Source organism: Anopheles arabiensis (genome assembly GCF_016920715.1).
Source record: "Anopheles arabiensis isolate DONGOLA chromosome X unlocalized genomic scaffold, AaraD3 X_pericentromeric_contig0007, whole genome shotgun sequence".
Classification (NCBI taxonomy): domain Eukaryota; kingdom Metazoa; phylum Arthropoda; class Insecta; order Diptera; family Culicidae; genus Anopheles; species Anopheles arabiensis.
The window spans coordinates 32,501-45,000 of NW_024412085.1; positions in this window are offsets into that span (position 1 = coordinate 32,501).

A 12,500-nucleotide genomic window follows, 5' to 3' on the forward strand; every position below is an offset into this window, starting at 1 on the left:
AGCCTAGCTACGTGTGTCGCACGTTCCAAGTTGCATGGACGTCGAACAGAGGCATGCAAAAGCACCTATCTAGGGGAATTACTCTACGTTCTAGTAGCAAGTGCGATTTTCCAGTCCAGCACGGCAGTACGCCTGCACGCATACACTCCATGTACCAGAAATGTACCAACCTAGGCGTTGCTCAGTAGCTTTTAGCGGCACATAGAAAAAGTATTCGAGTTCAGATTTTTGGGACTTAGCGTATTTTTAAAACTAATAACGAAAATTAAATTTTAAATCGGTAAACGGCTAGGAGTTGCTCAGTAGCTTTTGGCGGCACATAGAAAAAGTATTCGAGTTCAGATTTTTGGGACTTAGCGTATTTTTTAAAACTAATAACGAAAATTAAATTTTAAATCGGTAAACGGCTAGGAGTTGCTCAGTAGCTTTTGCGCAACGTGGCAAAAGTATTCGAGTTCAGATTTCTTGGACGTAGCGTATTTTTCAATCATAATAAACCGAATCAAACATAACAATGATGAAACTTACACCATGTCCCAAGGTTGTGCACAAAACGTAACGATAAAGTGCTGGCGAAGTTAGAGGTGCACCAAAATTGTGTACCGATCAGGGAAAGTACTCTACGTTCCTATGATTTGGGTGAAAAGTGTTGATTAACTGCTGGTAAGAATAGACAGTTGCTTATCATACACATCGCAAACGAACACCCTTAGTGAGCATTAGCAAAAGTCAATGGCACAAAGCAATTGCAATACAAACTGATCAAGTACATTAAAGAACGCTAAGTACCAGGACTTCTTTCCAAGAATGGTGTCCGCGACGGGAGGGCAAGCGTCCTTCCCAGGTTTTCCTAGTAAACCTTGTATGGTAAACATACCCAAGCGTGTCTGTAAGCACGCAACGAAAGTCACGAACGGGCACATACCTAGGGAATGTACTCTACGTACTTGGACTTTTGTCCAAGAATGGTGTCCGCGACGGTCGGGCACTGCGACGCAATAACCAAATCCTAGGATTGTAACTTTAGTGTGCACAAACATAAACATTAACGCGTTCGCTCGGGCTGCGCCGTCCGTGTTGAACACAAATGTGGGTGATTATATGCGTGGAGGGACAAAACATACGAGGAGGAGACAGTTTTCTACACGATGTGCACAGAGCTCATTTCGTCGTCCCGGGCGAATGGAAAAACACAAACATCGCGAGTATCGTTCTAGGTTTCTGTCTATAAAAGGGCAGGCCAAAAGGTGACCGGTTGAGATAAGCATTTTAAGCATACAAACACTTTATTGGAACTTTTGATACAAAAACAAGGTACGTACATGTAGGTTGTACCAACATGGACATCTATGAACGCGTACGCTCGGGCTGCGCCCTCCGTCTTGTACTTTCCCTGATCGGTACACAGTTTTGGTGCACTGCTATTCCGACCGGCAACTTGTACCAACATATACATCCATGAACGCGTAAGTAGTGTACTTTCCCTGATCGGTACACACTGTTGGTGCACGGCATAAGAAAAGAGCTAAAATGGTCAAACTCAATCCATTTCAACAATAGATAGTCGATAGTAGCTGTGCCGATGAAGTAGGGCACGATGCAAGTTAATGTTGTTTAATGAATAACATGTCCGCCATACATTTCAGTACAAATTTGCTCGGTCAGACCTACAAAGTGCTATATCTCGAATACGAGGCGTCGGACTGGGGGTTGTAGAACAATTTTAAGTTCGTCTAATGATTCTACATCCGATTCTGGATAGCGGTTTTTGACCACTTTTCAATATTTTGTGACACCCCGAACCTAGGGGCAGCTCCTAGCTTTTTCAAAAATGTGCACCGAACGGGCCGGAGAGCTCGTGTGGCTCAAAACATGTTTTTCGCTAAAACACCTCAAAACGTGTAAGGAACGCACCCTAGCTCTTGTTTTTGAAAAGTTATGGCCATTTAAAGTGAGGTGGTTTTTGCTTCAAAATAGCAATTTCACCCGTCCCTATGGCCATGCTTTAAATTTTCACGAAAATGCCAGGTCAGACCTAGGGCGGGCCATATCTTGAATACTAAACGTCGCAGACATTGGTCGTAGAACAATTTTAAGTTCGTCTAATGATTCTACATCCGATTCTGGATAGCGGTTTTTGACCACTTTTCAATATTTTGTGACACCCCGAACCTAGGGGCAGCTCCTAGCTTTTTCAAAAATGTGCACCGAACGGGCCGGAGAGCTCGTGTGGCTCAAAACATGTTTTTCGCTAAAACACCTCAAAACGTGTAAGGAACGCACCCTAGCTCTTGTTTTTCAAAAGTTATGGCCATTTAAAGTCAGACGGGTTTTGCTTCAAAATAGCTATTTTACCCGTCCCTATGGCCATGCTTTAAATTTTCACGAAAATGCCAGGTCAGACCTAGGGCGGGCCATATCTTGAATACTAAACGTCGCAGACATTGGTCGTGGAACAATTTTAAGTTCGTCTAATGATTCTACATCCGATTCTGGATAGCGGTTTTTGACCACTTTTCAATATTTTGTGACACCCCGAACCTAGGGGCAGCTCCTAGCTTTTTTCAAAAATGTGCACCGAACGGGCCGGAGAGCTCGTGTGGCTCAAAACATGTTTTTCGCTAAAACACCTCAAAACGTGTAAAGAACGCACCCTAGCTCTTGTTTTTGAAAAGTTATGGCCATTTAAAGTGAGGTGGTTTTTGCTTCAAAATAGCAATTTCACCCGTCCCTATGGCCATGCTTTAAATTTTCACGAAAATGCCAGGTCAGACCTAGGGCGGGCCATATCTTGAATACTAAACGTCGCAGACATTGGTCGTAGAACAATTTTAAGTTCGTCTAATGATTCTACATCCGATTCTGGATAGCGGTTTTTGACCACTTTTCAATATTTTGTGACACCCCGAACCTAGGGGCAGCTCCTAGCTTTTTTCAAAAATGTGCACCGAACGGGCCGGAGAGCTCGTGTGGCTCAAAACATGTTTTTCGCTAAAACACCTCAAAACGTGTAAAGAACGCACCCTAGCTCTTGTTTTTGAAAAGTTATGGCCATTTAAAGTGAGGTGGTTTTTGCTTCAAAATAGCAATTTCACCCGTCCCTATGGCCATGCTTTAAATTTTCACGAAAATGCCAGGTCAGACCTAGGGCGGGCCATATCTTGAATACTAAACGTCGCAGACATTGGTCGTAGAACAATTTTAAGTTCGTCTAATGATTCTACATCCGATTCTGGATAGCGGTTTTTGACCACTTTTCAATATTTTGTGACACCCCGAACCTAGGGGCAGCTCCTAGCTTTTTTCAAAAATGTGCACCGAACGGGCCGGAGAGCTCGTGTGGCTCAAAACATGTTTTTCGCTAAAACACCTCAAAACGTGTAAGGAACGCACCCTAGCTCTTGTTTTTCAAAAGTTATGGCCATTTAAAGTCAGACGGGTTTTTGCTTCAAAATAGCTATTTTACCCGTCCCTATGGCCATGCTTTAAATTTTCACGAAAATGCCAGGTCAGACCTAGGGCGGGCCATATCTTGAATACTAAACGTCGCAGACATTGGTCGTAGAACAATTTTAAGTTCGTCTAATGATTCTACATCCGATTCTGGATAGCGGTTTTTTGACCACTTTTCAATATTTTGTGACACCCCGAACCTAGGGGCAGCTCCTAGCTTTTTCAAAAATGTGCACCGAACGGGCCGGAGAGCTCGTGTGGCTCAAAACATGTTTTTCGCTAAAACACCTCAAAACGTGTAAGGAACGCACCCTAGCTCTTGTTTTTCAAAAGTTATGGCCATTTAAAGTCAGACGGGTTTTTGCTTCAAAATAGCTATTTTACCCGTCCCTATGGCCATGCTTTAAATTTTCACGAAAATGCCAGGTCAGACCTAGGGCGGGCCATATCTTGAATACTAAACGTCGCAGACATTGGTCGTGGAACAATTTTAAGTTCGTCTAATGATTCTACATCCGATTCTGGATAGCGGTTTTTTGACCACTTTTCAATATTTTGTGACACCCCGAACCTAGGGGCAGCTCCTAGCTTTTTCAAAAATGTGCACCGAACGGGCCGGAGAGCTCGTGTGGCTCAAAACATGTTTTTCGCTAAAACACCTCAAAACGTGTAAGGAACGCACCCTAGCTCTTGTTTTTCAAAAGTTATGGCCATTTAAAGTGAGGTGGTTTTTTGCTTCAAAATAGCAATTTCACCCGTCCCTATGGCCATGCTTTAAATTTTCACGAAAATGCCAGGTCAGACCTAGGGCGGGCCATATCTTGAATACTAAACGTCGCAGACATTGGTCGTAGAACAATTTTAAGTTCGTCTAATGATTCTACATCCGATTCTGGATAGCGGTTTTTGACCACTTTTCAATATTTTGTGACACCCCGAACCTAGGGGCAGCTCCTAGCTTTTTTCAAAAATGTGCACCGAACGGGCCGGAGAGCTCGTGTGGCTCAAAACATGTTTTCGCTAAAACACCTCAAAACGTGTAAAGAACGCACCCTAGCTCTTGTTTTTGAAAAGTTATGGCCATTTAAAGTGAGGTGGTTTTTGCTTCAAAATAGCAATTTCACCCGTCCCTATGGCCATGCTTTAAATTTTCACGAAAATGCCAGGTCAGACCTAGGGCGGGCCATATCTTGAATACTAAACGTCGCAGACATTGGTCGTAGAACAATTTTAAGTTCGTCTAATGATTCTACATCCGATTCTGGATAGCGGTTTTTGACCACTTTTCAATATTTTGTGACACCCCGAACCTAGGGGCAGCTCCTAGCTTTTTCAAAAATGTGCACCGAACGGGCCGGAGAGCTCGTGTGGCTCAAAACATGTTTTCGCTAAAACACCTCAAAACGTGTAAGGAACGCACCCTAGCTCTTGTTTTTCAAAAGTTATGGCCATTTAAAGTCAGACGGGTTTTGCTTCAAAATAGCTATTTTACCCGTCCCTATGGCCATGCTTTAAATTTTCACGAAAATGCCAGGTCAGACCTAGGGCGGGCCATATCTTGAATACTAAACGTCGCAGACATTGGTCGTAGAACAATTTTAAGTTCGTCTAATGATTCTACATCCGATTCTGGATAGCGGTTTTTGACCACTTTTCAATATTTTGTGACACCCCGAACCTAGGGGCAGCTCCTAGCTTTTTTCAAAAATGTGCACCGAACGGGCCGGAGAGCTCGTGTGGCTCAAAACATGTTTTTCGCTAAAACACCTCAAAACGTGTAAAGAACGCACCCTAGCTCTTGTTTTTGAAAAGTTATGGCCATTTAAAGTGAGGTGGTTTTTGCTTCAAAATAGCAATTTCACCCGTCCCTATGGCCATGCTTTAAATTTTCACGAAAATGCCAGGTCAGACCTAGGGCGGGCCATATCTTGAATACTAAACGTCGCAGACATTGGTCGTAGAACAATTTTAAGTTCGTCTAATGATTCTACATCCGATTCTGGATAGCGGTTTTTTGACCACTTTTCAATATTTTGTGACACCCCGAACCTAGGGGCAGCTCCCTAGCTTTTTTCAAAAATGTGCACCGAACGGGCCGGAGAGCTCGTGTGGCTCAAAACATGTTTTTCGCTAAAACACCTCAAAACGTGTAAGGAACGCACCCTAGCTCTTGTTTTTCAAAAGTTATGGCCATTTAAAGTCAGACGGGTTTTTTGCTTCAAAATAGCAATTTCACCCGTCCCTATGGCCATGCTTTAAATTTTCACGAAAATGCCAGGTCAGACCTAGGGCGGGCCATATCTTGAATACTAAACGTCGCAGACATTGGTCGTGGAACAATTTTAAGTTCGTCTAATGATTCTACATCCGATTCTGGATAGCGGTTTTTGACCACTTTTCAATATTTTGTGACACCCCGAACCTAGGGGCAGCTCCTAGCTTTTTCAAAAATGTGCACCGAACGGGCCGGAGAGCTCGTGTGGCTCAAAACATGTTTTCGCTAAAACACCTCAAAACGTGTAAAGAACGCACCCTAGCTCTTGTTTTTGAAAAGTTATGGCCATTTAAAGTGAGGTGGTTTTTGCTTCAAAATAGCAATTTCACCCGTCCCTATGGCCATGCTTTAAATTTTCACGAAAATGCCAGGTCAGACCTAGGGCGGGCCATATCTTGAATACTAAACGTCGCAGACATTGGTCGTGGAACAATTTTAAGTTCGTCTAATGATTCTACATCCGATTCTGGATAGCGGTTTTTGACCACTTTTCAATATTTTGTGACACCCCGAACCTAGGGGCAGCTCCTAGCTTTTTCAAAAATGTGCACCGAACGGGCCGGAGAGCTCGTGTGGCTCAAAACATGTTTTTCGCTAAAACACCTCAAAACGTGTAAGGAACGCACCCTAGCTCTTGTTTTTGAAAAGTTATGGCCATTTAAAGTGAGGTGGTTTTTGCTTCAAAATAGCAATTTCACCCGTCCCTATGGCCATGCTTTAAATTTTCACGAAAATGCCAGGTCAGACCTAGGGCGGGCCATATCTTGAATACTAAACGTCGCAGACATTGGTCGTGGAACAATTTTAAGTTCGTCTAATGATTCTACATCCGATTCTGGATAGCGGTTTTTTGACCACTTTTCAATATTTTGTGACACCCCGAACCTAGGGGCAGCTCCTAGCTTTTTCAAAATGTGCACCGAACGGGCCGGAGAGCTCGTGTGGCTCAAAACATGTTTTTCGCTAAAACACCTCAAAACGTGTAAGGAACGCACCCTAGCTCTTGTTTTTCAAAAGTTATGGCCATTTAAAGTCAGACGGGTTTTTGCTTCAAAATAGCTATTTTACCCGTCCCTATGGCCATGCTTTAAATTTTCACGAAAATGCCAGGTCAGACCTAGGGCGGGCCATATCTTGAATACTAAACGTCGCAGACATTGGTCGTGGAACAATTTTAAGTTCGTCTAATGATTCTACATCCGATTCTGGATAGCGGTTTTTTGACCACTTTTCAATATTTTGTGACACCCCGAACCTAGGGGCAGCTCCTAGCTTTTTCAAAAATGTGCACCGAACGGGCCGGAGAGCTCGTGTGGCTCAAAACATGTTTTTCGCTAAAACACCTCAAAACGTGTAAAGAACGCACCCTAGCTCTTGTTTTTGAAAAGTTATGGCCATTTAAAGTGAGGTGGTTTTTGCTTCAAAATAGCAATTTCACCCGTCCCTATGGCCATGCTTTAAATTTTCACGAAAATGCCAGGTCAGACCTAGGGCGGGCCATATCTTGAATACTAAACGTCGCAGACATTGGTCGTAGAACAATTTTAAGTTCGTCTAATGATTCTACATCCGATTCTGGATAGCGGTTTTTGACCACTTTTCAATATTTTGTGACACCCCGAACCTAGGGGCAGCTCCTAGCTTTTTCAAAAATGTGCACCGAACGGGCCGGAGAGCTCGTGTGGCTCAAAACATGTTTTTCGCTAAAACACCTCAAAACGTGTAAAGAACGCACCCTAGCTCTTGTTTTTGAAAAGTTATGGCCATTTAAAGTGAGGTGGTTTTTGCTTCAAAATAGCAATTTCACCCGTCCCTATGGCCATGCTTTAAATTTTCACGAAAATGCCAGGTCAGACCTAGGGCGGGCCATATCTTGAATACTAAACGTCGCAGACATTGGTCGTAGAACAATTTTAAGTTCGTCTAATGATTCTACATCCGATTCTGGATAGCGGTTTTTGACCACTTTTCAATATTTTGTGACACCCCGAACCTAGGGGCAGCTCCTAGCTTTTTCAAAAATGTGCACCGAACGGGCCGGAGAGCTCGTGTGGCTCAAAACATGTTTTTCGCTAAAACACCTCAAAACGTGTAAGGAACGCACCCTAGCTCTTGTTTTCAAAAGTTATGGCCATTTAAAGTCAGACGGGTTTTGCTTCAAAATAGCTATTTTACCCGTCCCTATGGCCATGCTTTAAATTTTCACGAAAATGCCAGGTCAGACCTAGGGCGGGCCATATCTTGAATACTAAACGTCGCAGACATTGGTCGTAGAACAATTTTAAGTTCGTCTAATGATTCTACATCCGATTCTGGATAGCGGTTTTTGACCACTTTTCAATATTTTGTGACACCCCGAACCTAGGGGCAGCTCCTAGCTTTTTCAAAAATGTGCACCGAACGGGCCGGAGAGCTCGTGTGGCTCAAAACATGTTTTTCGCTAAAACACCTCAAAACGTGTAAGGAACGCACCCTAGCTCTTGTTTTTCAAAAGTTATGGCCATTTAAAGTCAGACGGGTTTTTGCTTCAAAATAGCTATTTTACCCGTCCCTATGGCCATGCTTTAAATTTTCACGAAAATGCCAGGTCAGACCTAGGGCGGGCCATATCTTGAATACTAAACGTCGCAGACATTGGTCGTGGAACAATTTTAAGTTCGTCTAATGATTCTACATCCGATTCTGGATAGCGGTTTTTTGACCACTTTTCAATATTTTGTGACACCCCGAACCTAGGGGCAGCTCCTAGCTTTTTCAAAAATGTGCACCGAACGGGCCGGAGAGCTCGTGTGGCTCAAAACATGTTTTTCGCTAAAACACCTCAAAACGTGTAAAGAACGCACCCTAGCTCTTGTTTTCAAAAGTTATGGCCATTTAAAGTGAGGTGGTTTTTGCTTCAAAATAGCAATTTCACCCGTCCCTATGGCCATGCTTTAAATTTTCACGAAAATGCCAGGTCAGACCTAGGGCGGGCCATATCTTGAATACTAAACGTCGCAGACATTGGTCGTAGAACAATTTTAAGTTCGTCTAATGATTCTACATCCGATTCTGGATAGCGGTTTTTGACCACTTTTCAATATTTTGTGACACCCCGAACCTAGGGGCAGCTCCTAGCTTTTTCAAAAATGTGCACCGAACGGGCCGGAGAGCTCGTGTGGCTCAAAACATGTTTTTCGCTAAAACACCTCAAAACGTGTAAGGAACGCACCCTAGCTCTTGTTTTTGAAAAGTTATGGCCATTTAAAGTGAGGTGGTTTTTGCTTCAAAATAGCAATTTCACCCGTCCCTATGGCCATGCTTTAAATTTTCACGAAAATGCCAGGTCAGACCTAGGGCGGGCCATATCTTGAATACTAAACGTCGCAGACATTGGTCGTAGAACAATTTTAAGTTCGTCTAATGATTCTACATCCGATTCTGGATAGCGGTTTTTGACCACTTTTCAATATTTTGTGACACCCCGAACCTAGGGGCAGCTCCTAGCTTTTTCAAAAATGTGCACCGAACGGGCCGGAGAGCTCGTGTGGCTCAAAACATGTTTTTCGCTAAAACACCTCAAAACGTGTAAGGAACGCACCCTAGCTCTTGTTTTTCAAAAGTTATGGCCATTTAAAGTCAGACGGGTTTTGCTTCAAAATAGCTATTTTACCCGTCCCTATGGCCATGCTTTAAATTTTCACGAAAATGCCAGGTCAGACCTAGGGCGGGCCATATCTTGAATACTAAACGTCGCAGACATTGGTCGTAGAACAATTTTAAGTTCGTCTAATGATTCTACATCCGATTCTGGATAGCGGTTTTTGACCACTTTTCAATATTTTGTGACACCCCGAACCTAGGGGCAGCTCCTAGCTTTTTCAAAAATGTGCACCGAACGGGCCGGAGAGCTCGTGTGGCTCAAAACATGTTTTTCGCTAAAACACCTCAAAACGTGTAAGGAACGCACCCTAGCTCTTGTTTTTGAAAAGTTATGGCCATTTAAAGTGAGGTGGTTTTGCTTCAAAATAGCAATTTCACCCGTCCCTATGGCCATGCTTTAAATTTTCACGAAAATGCCAGGTCAGACCTAGGGCGGGCCATATCTTGAATACTAAACGTCGCAGACATTGGTCGTAGAACAATTTTAAGTTCGTCTAATGATTCTACATCCGATTCTGGATAGCGGTTTTTGACCACTTTTCAATATTTTGTGACACCCCGAACCTAGGGGCAGCTCCTAGCTTTTTTCAAAAATGTGCACCGAACGGGCCGGAGAGCTCGTGTGGCTCAAAACATGTTTTTCGCTAAAACACCTCAAAACGTGTAAGGAACGCACCCTAGCTCTTGTTTTTCAAAAGTTATGGCCATTTAAAGTCAGACGGGTTTTTGCTTCAAAATAGCTATTTTACCCGTCCCTATGGCCATGCTTTAAATTTTCACGAAAATGCCAGGTCAGACCTAGGGCGGGCCATATCTTGAATACTAAACGTCGCAGACATTGGTCGTGGAACAATTTTAAGTTCGTCTAATGATTCTACATCCGATTCTGGATAGCGGTTTTTGACCACTTTTCAATATTTTGTGACACCCCGAACCTAGGGGCAGCTCCTAGCTTTTTTCAAAAATGTGCACCGAACGGGCCGGAGAGCTCGTGTGGCTCAAAACATGTTTTTCGCTAAAACACCTCAAAACGTGTAAAGAACGCACCCTAGCTCTTGTTTTTGAAAAGTTATGGCCATTTAAAGTGAGGTGGTTTTTGCTTCAAAATAGCAATTTCACCCGTCCCTATGGCCATGCTTTAAATTTTCACGAAAATGCCAGGTCAGACCTAGGGCGGGCCATATCTTGAATACTAAACGTCGCAGACATTGGTCGTGGAACAATTTTAAGTTCGTCTAATGATTCTACATCCGATTCTGGATAGCGGTTTTTTGACCACTTTTCAATATTTTGTGACACCCCGAACCTAGGGGCAGCTCCTAGCTTTTTCAAAAATGTGCACCGAACGGGCCGGAGAGCTCGTGTGGCTCAAAACATGTTTTTCGCTAAAACACCTCAAAACGTGTAAGGAACGCACCCTAGCTCTTGTTTTTGAAAAGTTATGGCCATTTAAAGTGAGGTGGTTTTTGCTTCAAAATAGCAATTTCACCCGTCCCTATGGCCATGCTTTAAATTTTCACGAAAATGCCAGGTCAGACCTAGGGCGGGCCATATCTTGAATACTAAACGTCGCAGACATTGGTCGTGGAACAATTTTAAGTTCGTCTAATGATTCTACATCCGATTCTGGATAGCGGTTTTTTGACCACTTTTCAATATTTTGTGACACCCCGAACCTAGGGGCAGCTCCTAGCTTTTTTCAAAAATGTGCACCGAACGGGCCGGAGAGCTCGTGTGGCTCAAAACATGTTTTTCGCTAAAACACCTCAAAACGTGTAAGGAACGCACCCTAGATGATGAAAAGTGCAATCAGAATGTCAATCGACAACTTTGTTGGGGGTACCATTTTTACTCTACGGGCCAGTAGCTTAGGCGCGCCAACAGCGCTTTCCTTTCGGGTTCCCATTTTTGCCCTCCTGGGATTATGATCATTTGTTCATTGCCTACTATAGGGAGGGTACCTTGCTACGAGGTCAAACATGAAGATTGCACCAAATCGTAGTTTTTACCTCTATTTAGTCGTAGGAGCATGGTTTGCAGTGGCAGTGGGTCATTAAGCCCCCGTTTGGGTCATACGTCCCCTCCGCGATAAAAATCGTCGTATGCCTATAGTCCGAACTAATGAAGCAAAAGTGGTGTCTGGTGGGCTCTGCCGATGATTTTAACCTATGATTTTGAGCTTCCACCCTATCAAAACGTTCCTGGAGCAGTACATCACGGGTCTACGGACCCAAAGACTTCGTCGTGATGGTTTCTAGTAAAAAGTTGTAACAGCTAAGGGTTTTGAATACGCGTATATTAACCATTGCTTGAAACTAAGCTTCGTTGTCTTTAAACTCTGCAAGACCAATCGAACTTCTTAGGGAAACCCGAAGGATTCACGCTAAGCTCGATGAGCTATTATGGGTAGTGGTGCATGATCTGGTGTTCCTTGGATCTAATCCAATGAATAAATTTATGAGGGTATATATGGTGCAGGGCACAAAGCGTGATGAAACCGGGTCTCCCTACCAAATGTGGCATATTTTTTCCCTGAGAGCGAAGCTCAGACCCACGTAGGGGAGAGCGAAGTGGAACTTAAATGTTCTCTGCAGCAAATGTTCGCCATGCGGATAAACAAGTTGGAATAGTTCAATGTAGTGTAATGCAAACACGAATCGCAAATAACGATACGGGACCCAGAAGCAATTCTGCGGATCCCTCGGGGAGTGGTGAGTTGATATAAATTAGAGGTGAAAGTCCAAGTTGTTCAAGCTCCGGCTCGGCAGCCGATACGAGGTTCCTGTTGGGCTTTGTACATCGCGCAGAGGCGCCGTTCGGTTCTAGCAATGATTCCCGCCACCATGTTCCATGCGTGCAGAGATCCGTTAGAGCTCGTTCAATGTGTCCCGCCGTGATTACGAAAAAGTCCAACAGTTGACCAAGTTGGGGTGCGTCAAGTAAACGCGCAGAGATGCCGTTCGGTTTAGAGCAATGTCTCCCGTATCACGTTGGAGTTCTTCCACTAGTGCTGAGAGATCGCTGAACCGTTCAATGTGTCCCGTCGTGGTGTGCTTGTACCGAACACTTAGGATACACCATGCTTTGTTGGTTTGGGATAGGAGTGGTCGCGCAACTGCCTCCACGCCGC